At 38.3% G+C, this 15,160-nt stretch overlaps 2 pseudogenes across 1 annotated transcript in view; both read right to left on the bottom strand.

Moving 5' to 3' along the window:
- Positions 1-2,432: 2,432 nt before the first annotated feature.
- Positions 2,433-3,476, bottom strand: LOC149046259 (uncharacterized; annotated as a pseudogene).
- A 3,318-nt stretch (positions 3,477-6,794) lies between these two features.
- LOC149046258 (DDB1- and CUL4-associated factor 1-like) overlaps positions 6,795-15,160 on the bottom strand; it is a 27,174-nt pseudogene continuing 18,808 nt past the window's right edge. Inside the window, exons 18-27 of the transcript XR_016186507.1 lie at positions 13,386-13,457; positions 13,094-13,153; positions 12,255-12,337; positions 11,659-11,743; positions 10,821-11,072; positions 10,255-10,348; positions 9,619-9,723; positions 9,412-9,485; positions 8,089-8,169; positions 6,795-7,801 (exon numbers count right to left, since the gene is read on the bottom strand). The product of XR_016186507.1 is annotated as a DDB1- and CUL4-associated factor 1-like (transcript). The remainder of the gene's footprint in view (positions 7,802-8,088; positions 8,170-9,411; positions 9,486-9,618; positions 9,724-10,254; positions 10,349-10,820; positions 11,073-11,658; positions 11,744-12,254; positions 12,338-13,093; positions 13,154-13,385; positions 13,458-15,160) is intronic.

The raw sequence follows: 15,160 nt of genomic DNA, 5'->3' as shown, positions 1-15,160 counted from the left end.
CCCTCAACCTTGTTTTACTGAATATTATTGGATGATACTAAACTTCAGATTTCTCTCCCAGTTCACGGCTGGGCTAAGACAACAATTTTTTTTTCTGAGACAGGGAGTGCCCTTTAAATGAAAGTGAAATAAAACCACGATCGTCGATCAAAAGATCGGTGGGGACTCTGATGTCGATCTCAAAACTTTTGGTTTTTGCCTTTTTTTCTGTATTTATCTATTTGACTGTTCAATATGCTTATAAGGAAGCATTTATCGTTTAGATAGGATTTTGACATTTCTACACACGAAATTAAATTTAAAATTTTTTTTTAATTTGAATCTCCCAAAAATCTGTCACATTTCGATCCATATATAGATATAAAGAACCCAAAAGTAGTTACTAACACGTTACTCCGCACATCCTTCTCCATTCACCTCCAGGGGATTTGCGCCCAAAAATGTTGTGATTATTACAGGAATAAATTATTCAAAATCATCTTTTTGTATTATTTTATCTCACAGTATTAAATTATATACAAAAACAAATATTCATCTAAGTGCCGGTGGCTAGGGGTAGATATTTACATCTCCGCTTGGCAGCTTGGTAAATATCCACCACTAGTTAACTCTACCTTGGTGAAGAGTTAAGAAATAATCATTTGATAAACTTTCAATAGAGCGATTGGCATCGCAACTTATCGTAATAATGCAAACATTTCCGAGAAGACAATATTGGAAAATGGATTTCAATGAAGGAAATATAAATAAACTTGAAAGGTCTTGGCTGGCCACCAACACCAGCACCTGTAGAACAACAACTGAAGTGTGTCAATAATTATGTATTGTTACTCTTGGTGTTATCAAAACAAGCAGGCTGACATATCTGTCAACCAAAAACGGTTTATTTATGCGACTAAGAATAAAGTATTTGAAAGCCTAATGACCCAATTTGCCAGTCTCTAGCTAAATACTATAACGGGTACCGATAAGTAAGCACGTAATACTTCTTAAAAACCGTCAGGAGGAGACTAAGCTATTGAGTCATTCATCACGCCTTTAAAGCCAAGACTATTCCCAAAATCATGGCCTATAGTATATTCTAAAGCTCGTGAGAAGAGAATGATTTATTCGTATTACATCATTACACATTTTACGCTTTGGTTTTGGAAGCAGATGTGAACTGTTTGTGGAAAAAAAAAATTTGTTGAACATTGATAAGGGCTGAGACGCGCGTTTTTGTTTTCATCATAAAGTTAAAGTTCAAGAGAACTTAAAGTTTGGCTAAATCTCGTTTTTTATTATTCTCGAATTTACTAATACCAAAATATAAGCCATTTAATTACCAATCAGCCATTTTTGTGGCTTCCTCAATTTGTGAGATGTTTAATGTGGTCTTATTTGATATTCAAGCATGACGCATTTTAAAATAAAGGTTAGACATATTCATCTTGAGGTTTTTCCTCCTAATTGTGGGGAAAAGTCAGCTGAAAGAGGCCAAAAATGCAAAAGAAAGCAGTAGTTCACTGTGAAAGAATGTATAGAGAAGTCAGCAATAACTGAGGCGGCGAAAAAGGAAAAGAAAATAACAACCTTACTTATTTAAAAGCGCCGCCGGCAATAGGACTAAAGGGGCCGCACAAATCTACGAGGTAGACTCTTTTAAGGTTATATTCGACAAAGTTGCTTCGCACTTCGCTGAAAACGGTTTGTTTAGTCAATATGCGAGTTATTAGATTTACGCATGAGTCCACAATTAACGTTTATTTATTAATTTTGTTTATGCATGGGCGATCTTTAAATAAATATTAGAAACCCGTCCAAAATAGATAGAAAGAATCAATTCTCAATCAATATCTCATTGTATTTCATGGCAAAAAAAAGAGAGACTACACCTTTTGCTGTTCATTTACGCAAAATGTACATTCATTAACGTCAACAGTTGAAACTATACGGCAAATATACATTCATTAGCACTTCCATGAAATTCATGAACGCGAACGAACTTTCAATAACGCTATTTCCATATGTATTAACATTCAATAGCATCAACGGATGAACAATTGCACCTTTGAACAATCAAATAGAACAAATATACTTTCAATCTCGCGTAATGGTTGATCATTAAAACCAATAGAAAATCAATTGCATAGTAGGACAATCAATTGCGTATTAGAGATATTCAATAATACAATTTGCATAGAGATGTACATTCAATTGCACCTTCATACAATCGTTTATTCGACATGGTCAATCATTAACGTGAACTGACAAACATATGTGTAGTAATAACAATCAACTAGGGAAAAAGAAATTTCAAAATTGTTCGATTACAGTGTACTGTAATGTAATGTTTTGTAATTATCCTTCAATTTCTTCATTATTTAAACATCTTGGAATGTACGTTTGCATAAATCTGTACCACTGTCCACATTTAGCAGCCGTGATGGTGCCTATGTTTCTCTGCAGGGCCTGAAGTAGCAATTGAGTGCGGAAGTTGCCTAACGCGATTCCTTGTCGTCTTGCCTCTGCTCTGTTGTTCATCTGTTCTTGCTGCTCTGGACGGCTTATGTCCGCTTTTATGGCTGCTTTTAAGGCACTTATTGCTTGCTCTACAATGTTAAGAAACGGGCTGTATGGTGGTAGCTTTTTAAGCTCAGAATTAGGACCAGGAATGGCAGGATTGTTGTGGGCTGGTGCACCGTCATAAATGAAAATCACATGTTCATTTGGGTCGAGATTTAGCCTCGTCTGTGACAGAAAATCATTAAATCTTTGTCCATTCATTCCACCGAGAAATGCCGAGTGAAAAACGAGTCCATAGGTGGGTGAAATTGCCAGTGCTACAGTAACATTTCTCCCTCGCTGACCACATACTTGTCGATATGCCCTTTCTCCCATCCTTGCTCGTCCGTGACTTCTTGCCGTCCAAATATTGTACCCACGCTCGTCTGCGAAAATACTATGATTCACTACAGCATGGCGCATGAACCAGTTAGCATAGTCGACTCTTTTTTGCAGGACATCAGGGCGGTTTCGTTCAACTGGGAGTGGCTTTGCCAATTTCACACGATACAATATACCTTCAAGTGTTCTTGCTACTGTGCGGTCATGGATTGTTGGTTTTCTTGGAAGACGCTGTCTCGATTCTTAATTTATCTGTGCTAGTGTCAGCAGGCAATTTTCGTTCAAAATGTCATTCAGGCAATTCCTCATTTCATCATCTACTCGAACATGATTTGCTCCTCCTCGTGGTCTCTCCGCGATCCTTCCTCCTCGCAAGTATCGTGCAACGATACTTCTTGCAGTTGAACGGTTCACTCCGATAGTAGCAGCAACCGTCAAATAATCTTCATTCACATCTTCGAAGGCTTGAATAATTCTTTGACGCTGTTTAAGTAGGATTCTGTTTCTTGGTGGCATGATTTTCTCCGGTTATTTCTGTCCACTTGTTCATACAGCGTACTGTGTACTGAACATGTAAAATGTTCTTCATTTTATATCTGCTTCAGCAAAATATTGCGCAAAAAGGAACATAAAATTTAAATGATAATGTACATACTCTTGTATTTTTGTTCATTATTATAAAATACATGTAACTACGATGAATGACACTAATGAATATTTTTTTCATCCTATTGTTTATTCGAAAAACACCAATGTTTGTCAGTTTACGTTAATGATTGACCATTTTGAATAAACGATTGTATGAAGGTGCAATTGAATGTACGTCTCTATGCAAATTGTATTATTGAATGTCTCTAATACGCAATTGATTGTCATACTATGCAATTGATTTTCCATTGATGTTAATGATTAATCATTACGCGAGATTGAAAGTATATTTTTTATGTTTGATTGTCCAAAGGTGCAATTGTTCATCCGTTGATGCTATTGAATGTTAATACATATGTAAATAGCGTTATTGAAAGTTCGTTCGCGTTCATGAATTTCATTGAAGTGCTAATGAATGTATATTTGCCGTATAGTTTCAACTGTTGACGTAAATGAATGTACATTTTGCGTAAATGAACAGCAAAAGGTGTAATTGATGTTATGTCTTCCTATTCTTCTTATTCTCCTTCCTGTAAAGAGAACATGAAAAAGAAAAAGGAAATTTGTATTCCTCCTCATATTGCAATAGAGTTTTCGACTCTGTAAGTGCAATTGCTTGTCAGCATTCAATGATTCCTTATTGATTATTATAAAAAAGCTCGGATATAACACGTACTGTCATTGGTTGAAAGAGCGTGCTCTATGAGAGTATAGAGCATAGAACTGAGCTAAAGCTGTCACGCCATCTGCCAAATCGTACTATATCCGACCTTTTCCGGGACTTCTTTCTAGCTTTTCTTTCGTTAATAAAAGTGAAATTTCGGAACAAGCGAACAAAGGTTTGCAAAAATGCCAGGCGCAGTAATTTACGTTATTGTAGCGTGAGCAGAGACAAAAATCCTCATAGATAAAACAAGATAGACAGTCCGAGTTTTTTTAACGGTTTTTACGCTCAGTTAGATTGCGAGTTTACGTACGGTAATAAAAATCAAATACAGCTAACACTTGTATAGTATATAAAGTTTCGAATTCAAATAGAAAAAAACAGGAATTATGAAAAATATAACCTGGCATAACTGTTAAAATTCCTACAAATCATGATGGTGTCAGAGCGACTTAAGGTCTATCGCGGCTAGCTAATCATGGCGATCTTCGGTCATCGCAGTGGAGCAAGCCTCAGGAACTAAATCGACTACCCCTCGAGTGAAAATTAAGAGCTTGCCCTGATTACCTTTCCGATGCGTTGAGTGGAAGGCCAGATCAGTCACTGCAACCGAGTTTTACGGCGCTGTCATTCCGAGCGATCTTTTTGTCTTAGTGAATTCGGCTGTTGTTCATTCATAATACACTCGCCTTGAACAGTTTGTTTTCTACTTGTCATGTGAAATAACTTGCATATTTTTGTGAGCTACGATTGGGCCGAATTTCACTGAACATTTCACTTTCAGATCCTGTATTAGAAACTAAAAAACTTCAGGTAAAAGTGTTAAATTCGACGTGCCGAACTATTTTAGTTTCTAAACTATTGCAGAATATGAAATTTGATGGTTTTTGAACTTTGATGGTTTGACATTTTTGACAGCTTTAGTCTTGTACAGCCAATCAGATTATTTGAACCATTCTAACAGGAATTTTGATTGGCTTATTGTAGCGTGCTTTATGAGAGTATAGAGCATGCTGACGACACTGTTATTCGCTTTGGAAATAAGATTTGTTTTGAAAATTGAAAGTAATTCTTGGGGAATTTAACGGATTCTTTATTATAAAACAAATAGAGAAACCTTGACTGTGCTCTGTTCTGTTGTAAAACAGTTAGGAAGCGGCTAGAGCGCTCAAGAAGTAGGGAGAAACACTCGAGTACGTCTCGTGTTTTTCCCTACACTTCTTTCGTGCTCTAGCCGCTTCCTGCGTGCTTTACAACAGAACAGAGCACAGTCAAGGCTTCTCTATTTGTTAAATATAAAAATTCGCAAGAAATTATTTCTTTAAGGACACGGAAGTTTTTCCAAATAAGTACAGGCGACCTCGAATCACGAACAACAACAAAACGCCCTGGCTGTGTCCTTTCCTGCCTTTCTCACTTCTGTGATTTTCCAACAGTAAAGAAAGGGATTCAGAGATGAGCTCAGATAAACTAAAGTTTTCGTAAAGAGCCACAGAGCATGAATTGCTGATCCACTAAGTACTGTATGTCTCAATATCGACAGAATTATAAAAGGGGTGTAGCATGCCACTAAAGCCAACTGCACCCAAAATATGCTGGAAACTGTTTTCTGATATTGTTTGATGTTTAGTTGAACTCTTCCGTTTAATCTTTGTTTTGATGAACCTTTTGCTGTCCATGCACGTACTCTTCCCCTCCCTGTACCTTTTACTCCTGCTCCTTCTTCTGTGGCTGTTCTTGTCCCCGTTATTGCGCCTGCTTCATCTTTTCCTGCTCCTATATCTTCTCCTGCATTTGACCGTCCTTCGCCAGGGTTGTCTTCTACTTCAGCCTGGTACCGCTGTAATCTCAGGTAGATCTTTACGTAGCAAAACACGGAAGTAACCAGAGATACCACAACGGCCACAAAAGTTTTGTTTTTAAGGTAACATATTTGTGGTTCTTTTATGATAAGCAAGTGCTTTTTAGATGAAAAAATTTGCATAATATACTTATGTTAAGGAACATCGTGGTGAATTCTCATAAATAGACATCATTGAGCTACAAACAACAACAAAACGCTCTGATTGTCTTCTTTACTGCAATTCTCACTTCTCTGAAAAATTAATTATTTTGCCACGAGTGTTCCCTAAATTCAGAATTCATTAGCCAGAGCCAATTTGCCGGCACGTCAGGATATGTTAGGGAGTAGAGGTACTCTTTAACTTGGCGAAAAACATAAGTGCAAGGCTAAAAAATATTCGTGAAAATCTTAGCTCGATATTACTTTTTCCTCTGAATGAATTCGATTAAGGTTTAAGTTTAAAAGAAAAAACACAACTTTAAAATTAATTAAATTTGCTTTGAAAGGAGTTGGGTGTGGTGTGCGGAAAAAAAGTGTTACCACCGCAAATAGCCAGCTGAAAAGAAACAATTACCTCCATGCTTCTTTTGAAGTAAAAATGAAGAAATAAGCAAAACGAAATATTGGAAAATCACCGCAGGTAAAGAAAACAAATGGTATTGACCGAAAACCCTTCAACTCTGTTTTTCTTGAATATAGAAAACCCCCCTTCTGCAGTTGAAAGTCTTACATGGATGGCTAGAGACACTTAAACATCACCACCTGCTCATTTCGGAAACTAGATTCGTTCTTTGGATGTTCAGTGTGGTGTTCAAGAGGAGAGTTCTCAACGCCTTTAGCAATGAAAGAGTGGTAACTGCTATAAAATAACATGGAGAACCTAACGGAAAATACAAACCAAACAAGAATTAATCAATTTCGTTGCTTCATGGGCGTATATGATCGAAGTCTTATTATGCTTGTTTCGTCATTGATCTTATAATTTCCATTGCAGCCATTGTGGGAAATGGTCTCATTCTTTTCCCTCTCTACAAGATTTCTTCCCTTCATCAACCATCAAAATGTTTGTTCAGTAATCTTGCATGCACTGATATCACTGTTGGACTCAGTTTCCAGCCGTTTCATCTCCCTTACATAATTTCCCAAGACACTCTGCAATTTGTTACCATGGCTTGCTCATCAACCGAACCTTGGGGGTTATTTTCTGTGGCGTCTCTGTCCTCACACTGACTGCGATAAGTACAGACAGACTTTTAGCTGTTTCACCAAGGTTAAGATATCGACAAGTGGTAACTCTGTGGCGAGTAGTCCTTTGCTGGCTTGTTTGCATTACAAGAGGAATAACAAACCATTCTATCCTTCCTATTTCTTTGATAATCAGTAACATGGGTGTAATTTTTTCGATGATGACTTCTACTTTCTGCTACATAGAATTTTAGATAAAAAAACTCCACCGTCAAGAAGCTCAACTCCAAGCTTAAACTATCATTCCCAAATTGTGTGATACAAGTACATTTTTCAAAGATAAAAACATAGCAGAATTACGTACTCATTGTTGAGTTGAATTAACAACTGAAAGATGGAAACTTAAAAGCCGCGCTTCAAAAAATTGCGATATCACTGTCATCATCTGAATCATCATCGCCAGATATCGTGATTTCAATTTCGTTGTCATCATCATCATCGTCATCGTCATCGTCATCATTTTCATCATCATCGTCATCGACATCGTCATCTTCCTCGCCACCTTCGTCGGATTCCTAAGAGAAAAAAGGCATGGAGTCGTTATTTTATTGACCTACATCAAACACGTGTTGCACTAAGTGACGTGTTTTTGAAGTATGTTCCAAAAGTAATTTAAAGTTCATCTCTGCTTTAGTGCCAGGGGGCGCTATAGTCCACAACCTAACAAAGTGCAGGATTTTGTATGCAAATAAGGCATGAACCAATTACATAACCGAATCCGCCTCCAAGATGGCGGTTTCACTTCTCTTTGATTGGTCCGTTCCTACGGATATTGATGTGAAAGTCCTTAAGATTCTCATACCTGCTCGTCCTCGTCATCAGCCCTACGCAGCCGCCCGACTTCGTACACCCGGCAAACGCTTTCGTCGGTGCTGGCCTGATTCTAAAAAAGAACGTTACCGAATTTATGATATGCAATAATTCACGTGAACTGTTATGACATGATGACAAGATCTTTACGATGATAGTTTGAAACTTATGCAATCATCAAATGACAAGTAAAGCCAGTCAGATGGTTCGCATTGCCAAAGTTTCTCCCAGTTGTCGTGGCATGGGGTAGCTGGGATTACTGCTGGCTCCTGAGCTTGCAGTGCAGGCGTTATATTAGGGCGAGTTAACGTTAAGAAGTTCGCGATCGATTATTTCACCGGCCATGTTTAACTTAGAGTTTGATTGGAAAGTAGAAGGAGGGGGCAGTGAAAGGCGAAAAGACGCTTGCTCGAAGAGGCTGTTAAAAAGCGAAACACCCCATGACTAATAGTGCCTCGCCGCATTCTTGGAATTGAGCAAGTAACCGTAACCACAAGAAAAAGAAAAAAAAAAGAAAAAAAAAAGCGTAGAGCGGATGAGTGAAACTGTGAGGCAGTTTTTTTTCAGCGCAGAGACAAATGGCTTCGACATAACCTTTTCCGAGGACACAGATATGAGCTGAAATTCGCTGCATCTTATGTTCTTTGAGTGTAGCTTCCGTTCATCACTTTGACGATGTTTCTTCCATTTGATCGTAAACGGTACTTTGAAGCAGACACACTTCTGCACTCGAAGGTTTGTTTTATAATTAGTTTTAAAGCTAACCAGCATCTGAAATAGAAAGCTTTTCCTAACAAAACCAGTGGGTAACACTGCCAGCAGATCTTTTCCAGTGACCAGTGTGGAAATTAAGACTTTTTGCTACCCTCGTAATGCGCGAGACACTCCATGTTCTGATGAACACTTGAGAGATTCCCTCAATCTGTCTACAGCCGCTTCCTGCTCTAAAAAAATTCGGTTTTTCTAGGCAGCTTCCTCGTGAATGAAATCGGAATTGTCAACTACGCCTTCGAAAAAGTTCACCCTCTTTTGTTTTTCCCGCAAGATAATCATGAAGCAGTTTGGCTAGTGATTGACAAGTAGAGCTAAACCGCACCAATCGGCTCAGGTCTTACGATCAAGATAAATTGAATTTAATGTTTCATAGAAATCACAAGAATCCTCTTACCTCTGAAGAAGTGTCGGAGAAGAGGGAGAAAAAAAGAGAAGAGAGGAAGTTAAGCAGGAGCGGGAGAGGAAGAGGATGGGAATGAAAGAAGAAGGATGGAAGGGAGGAAAACAAAACAAGGCAGAGGTTTCCGATTTTTAAGCTTACCTCAATAACGGCTACAAAGCTGTCTGTTATATCGGTACACAAATCAAATATTGTCTTCTTAACGTCGATTGTAGCTGTTTGAAAGCAATTGAAATTTCCAACATCATTTTCTCACTCATTTGGTAAACGTCAAGATGTTTCAAATTAACTGATAACGAGCGCCAAACAAAATTTCTATTAAAATTTGTAGCAAGCCCTCCTGCTCACCTATTGGTTGATAACCTGTTGCGTCAAAAGTCCTGAACGAGGTCTCGTACTGTCCAAGGAGCCTGGAAGCTAGCGGTATTTCCAAAGGATCCGAAAGATGTTTTACTATAAAATACGGAAGAACAAATACCGCTCCCTTCAGTCCAGAATTCATTTTTTTTTTTCATTTTTTTTGAGACATCAGAGGCTCTGAGGGACTTTTCCCTGAGGGCCCAGTTATGTAAAAGGCGGATAACGCTATCCGACGGATAGAGTTTTATCTAATGGATAGCGCTATCCAACCTTCGAAAGACTGGAGCCGGAAGTTTTAGGGTTGTGAGTGGAATAAAAGAGCTAGAGCTCTTTCACTTTTCCAAACACCGCAAAAGTTGCTAAATAATTGATGAAAAGTTGAAAAATTTCCTTACGCAATTTTGGATGTCTATAAACTGCTAAAAACCTATGGAACCATAATCCCGGGTGAGTATTCTGTGCTCTCAATTTGAATTTGAATATCGAGATGACATAAAGATCGCAACTAAAAGCTCACGACTTGGACGCACTAAAACCTCAATGTTGGGTCTGGTTTCCTTCGTGAAAAATTAATAAAGTATCAACAAATTTGAGAAGTGTGTAAACAAGTAAACATGAAATTACCCCCATACATGACGTCACCACTGTTATTGAAGATCACGTGACATTGATCTAGTGAAGGACATGTGTCCAGTAAATGGAAAGAGCGAAGAAGCCACTGTTTTTAGCGTCAAGGATTATTGGCAAAGCAAAAGGCACACGGTTTATTTGAGATGAGTTGCTTTGGACATTCTAAGGGGTTAGTGTCACAAGAAACAGTAGTGCTTCGTCAGTTGTGAGGGCGGGCAAATAAGATAGTTTGGTTTTATCGACTAGGTTGATGATGTAAATTGGCCAGCAAATCACCAAGGATATTCAGACATAAGTTTATACTCCGTGGATCAGTGAGATGACTGTATATTGCTTCATGAAAACGCTCAAGATGAGGAAACAATAAAGTTTTCTTATGAAATAATAGTCCTTGATATCTATCTCTCTCCCAATTCACTGTCAAAGTAAGAAGAAGGAGGTAGAGTGATTTTTCGAGATCCGTGAAAGGCCGACGTTGTGTTCCCTTATTTTCGTGAATCTGGACTCACGGCTTTACAGTATAGCATTGGCTCGTTCTTTAAAAACGAAAAAAAGGATACAATCTCTGAATTGATGATAATCTCCAGCCCGGAGGGATGAAAAACGCCGCTGACAAAGTTGTTAAACTTGTCAAACTTGTCAAACTTGTCAAACTTGTGTATAACCCGTTTGCCTTTGACATCCCATAATACACCGTCGTTTAGTACCAGGTCGTCCGTGGGATTAAAGGAGGCGAGGCTCTTTGAGTAGTTGTTAGTGTTGTTGGAATTGTGCAGAGTTAGTACCCGCTGACCTGTCGCAGTGTTGTAAATCTGATGGTTGAATATAATCTAGTGAATAATATCATCACACTCTAACTGCATTCTAATGCTAGTTGTTATCGAGAAAGAAAAAGGGGGTTTTGGCACAGAAGCACCACAAGCAATAAACGACAAAAAAAGAAAAAAAAACCCGAATTAAATAAAAAACAAATAAATCTCGAGTTCGGCGCCTTAAAGTTTGACTAATGTTTCAAAAGACGCATTTCAACTGAGTGACGTGAAAGAAAAACCAAAGTTATTTGTGAAGCATATCAAAATAACAAATCAAAAAATTATCAAACACAGCCAAGAGGCCCCAGAACAAGTAAACTGAGGCGCAGAGAGCTGATCTTGGCCATGAAGTCTGGGCAAAAAATTCCTCTTGAAAGTCCGTGTATTCGAGACAAAAAACGATCTCACACAAACTTGGGCGAAATTAGCGATTCTATCATCCTTGCTGTCCCGTGTTCACGCACTAGCAATTTCTTTGATCTATTTTCCTTTTGTAAATGTCCTAAATGAACAGCGACAATTTGTCAAACTGAGGCTACTCGCGATGTATTTGGAATTGAAAATGCATCACATGTCTTAAACTCACATGCGCAGTAGCGTCGTGTGTGCAAATAATTCTGTCTTCTGATAAATTACTAAACTTTACCCAAGTGTCCTCGCTAAATGGATGTCTGAGCCAAAGAGAAACAAATAAAATTATAAAGTAAATAGCACTTTTTATCAAATAGAGAGATGAATGTAACGACGAAACATTACAGCTCGCCAACTGTCACCGTGTCATTAACACCAATCCGATTATAGGATACGAGCCATGATATACACCTAAATTATTTCCCATTTTTCTTGTTTTATCTTGAGCGTTGATTGCCGCAGGTGAATTAAGTTGGAGTCATTGCTCGTCTCCTGTAATTTATGAAATTAGTTTGTCTAAGTGTCTTCTGTAAAAGTTGTAGCTCTGAAAGAACAATGTAAAACTTTTTTTTGTATTTCAGCGATCCTCAAATCAATAAAAATTAATGGTAAAACATAGTAAAGTATGTGTCTGTTTTATGTTTCTGCGACAAACATTGTAGTTTGTTAAAGGTGAGATACAAATAAACCAAGCAGAGACACAAACAAGGACGTGCCTATCAGATGCACTAGTGGTACCAATCAAACAGGTTTTCAAGTTCAAAGACTTACTTCATTTCGAAAACATCTCCAAATGACCAAAGAGCACAGGGAGGCAAAGCAGACGAAGATGACGTCAATAAAAGTTCGCGGTCCTAAAAATTGAAGAATGAAGTACAGAAAGACAATTTCAGTGATAAATGAATTCGTGAACACAACCTGAAAGGGTCACATAAGCCTTAGAAAGGTTCATAACGTTGCGAAACGCGCTGCAAAACTGATGAATAAAGAGGGTTGATTGGTTTCAGTGAAAGATATGGAAACTAAACAGTTAACAAGAAGACTGAATTTGACCGAACGTTAAGTAATTTAAAAGCAATAGAGGAGCTGCCTTGTTTGTGAGGCGTGAGTAGTCCAGTGGTCAGTGTGCTGGACTCTGGGTCCGACGGCCCGGGTTCAAGTCCTGGCTGGGGCATGACGTTGTGTCCTTAAGCAAGACGCTTCACTCACATTGCTTCGTCTTCTCGGATAGGACGTAAAACCGTAGGCCCCGTCTCCTGCAGGGTAGGAGACGTTAATTTCCCACGCACGAGATTACTGTGTGGTGGATGTCCTCCCCTGGGGTGGGATGGGTGGGAGACACTAATTGTAAAGCGCCTTTGATCATTCAAATGTTAAAGGGCGCTATAGAAGTAAATAAATTATTATTATTATTATTATTATTTGTGTGGATGTGGAACGAAATCGAACATCGAACATAACTTGTTACCATTTGACTGTTGGGGAAGGGAGGGGTGGGTGCGCCCCCCAAAAAACGTGAAAAACATTAATGAAACTTTCGACCTGTTCGAAGTAGAAAGAAAGGTATTTTTAACTATATGAGGAGGGAAACTTCCATGTTGTACTCTTACTTTTGAACATTGGCACATGGAAATTGCTCTGTCTGCGCTACAGAGATAAGTCGCCTCTTCCTGCAAAAGATCATTTTTTAAAAATAAATACGTAAAATAAAAATGAACATGAAAATCATACACTGAACGGTTTAAATCCAAAAAAGAACCAAAAAAAAAAAAGAAGGAATAGGTATGATACAATTGACAACTTAACTTGTCACAATCAACGACTAATTCATACACATATAGCTATTTCAAGAAAAATTTGGCGTTTGACTTGAAATCAAAAGGTGTAAATTGAGTTTTGTACCTGTCCAGTTATTAAGTTGTATTCCTTCAACTCGCCTATTTGTGTTCCAAGTAAAACAGACTTGCCATCGGGCTGAGGAGAAAAAGTAAAAACTTAGGAACTACGTTTACATGACCTCATAAAAGCCACTACTTTTTTTTAAACTTAGTAAGGATAATTATTACGGGTAGAAAAAAAAATCATAATTTCCATTTTACTAAGAATCAGCCAAATGCAAACGACACAAACAAGAGGTTCAAACCATTTGACTTCTAAGAGCGACCAGCGTCTAATTTCTCTCTGCAATATTACTCCTTGAATCAAACATTAGGATCACGAGAATAAAGAAAATGATCACCAAATAAGAAGCTCTTGATTTTTAAACAAATTCTCTTTGTCAGCACCTTAGGGATTACATACAGAACAGTAAGGAGAGTATGCATACTGATGTTAGCATGTAAAGGGTCAAGCCCTGAAGAGAAATTTTTAAGGAGTAAATTTGATGTCTGAGGAACTGTGTTACGGTTTGTTATCTTGAACATTATCTTGAGCAAACTTGGCATATTCGAATCGTCTCCTTGCGTCCAAACGTCTCTGCTAATAAAACTGAAAATAAAAGACTTCAAAAGGAGATCAACTAGTGTCACGACCTTGCACGTGAAAAACTCCACTTCTTTTAGTCGATGCGAAGACGATGAGCCGACGCTTTTGAAAAACACGAAAAATCCACTCTGTTCAGAGATTATGGAAACCTCCGTCACCTGTGTTCAGAAATACCAGGGACTTTAAGAACTGAGAACGCGGTGGTCTGGAAAACGTGAGGACCGAGGGTGGGGCTGGGGCGAGCACCGCGTTCTAAGCGCGGGAAATATGTAGTTAAGATCAACAACGCGATCATTTGGACTAATAGTTATGGTCTGGAAAACAGTGAAAACGCTTTTTGCCTTTCCCTATAAGAATGACTCAAAACTCATTTAAGACTTTACAGGAAGCTTTGCTCCTTTCTCTGGAAGAAAAGCTAATAGATGACGAAGAATTTGCGGTGCTGTATGAAGAATTCACTCCCAAAAACCTTCCGTTTCGCCACTGGGATTATGAAAAATTTTCCCTCGAAAACAAAGACCCCGCACAGTGTAAGGCAGACTTCAGATTTGAAAAGAATGACATCTCATTATTGGTGGATGTTTTACAGATGCCTGATACCTTCACATGCCCGAATGGTACCGTTTGTGATTCAACAGAAGGACTTTGTGTTATACTAAAGCGTTTTAGCTATCCATGTAGGTTGTCTGATATGATTTCTACTTTTGGTCGATCAGTACCCGAGCTTAGCATGATTAGCAACGAAGTTACTGAATGGATGTACAATGCTCGTGGCCACAGGATTACCGAATGGAATCATCTCATTATGTCTCCTAACCTACTGCAAACTTACTCTGTAGCAATTCATGACAGAGGTGCCGCCTTGGACAACTGTTTCGGCTTTGTTGATGGAACAGTTCGTCCCATATCAAAACCAGGAGTCAATCAAAGAGCTGTTTATAATGGCCTCAAGCGTGTTCACGCTCTTAAAAATTCAATCCTTGGCCCTACCAAATGGATTGATTGGCAATCTGTTTGGACCAGTAGGTAACGGTATATTCATTCATTTTTTATAGTGGGATAGTGCCGTAGCTGTTTTCAATTGGATATACATTTTTATCACTTATGTGAAGTTAAAAGTTAGATTGATTTCTTTTCTCAAAAGGTTAAGCTAACGTTTCTTGATGACTTCCTCCCAGTCTCTCAAATCAGAG

Source organism: Pocillopora damicornis, chromosome 5, assembly GCF_964200805.1.
Source record: "Pocillopora damicornis chromosome 5, jaPocDami1.2, whole genome shotgun sequence".
Classification (NCBI taxonomy): domain Eukaryota; kingdom Metazoa; phylum Cnidaria; class Anthozoa; order Scleractinia; family Pocilloporidae; genus Pocillopora; species Pocillopora damicornis.
The sequence above is the reverse complement of the archived record's forward strand: the minus strand, read 5'-3'. Positions and strand labels throughout refer to the sequence as shown.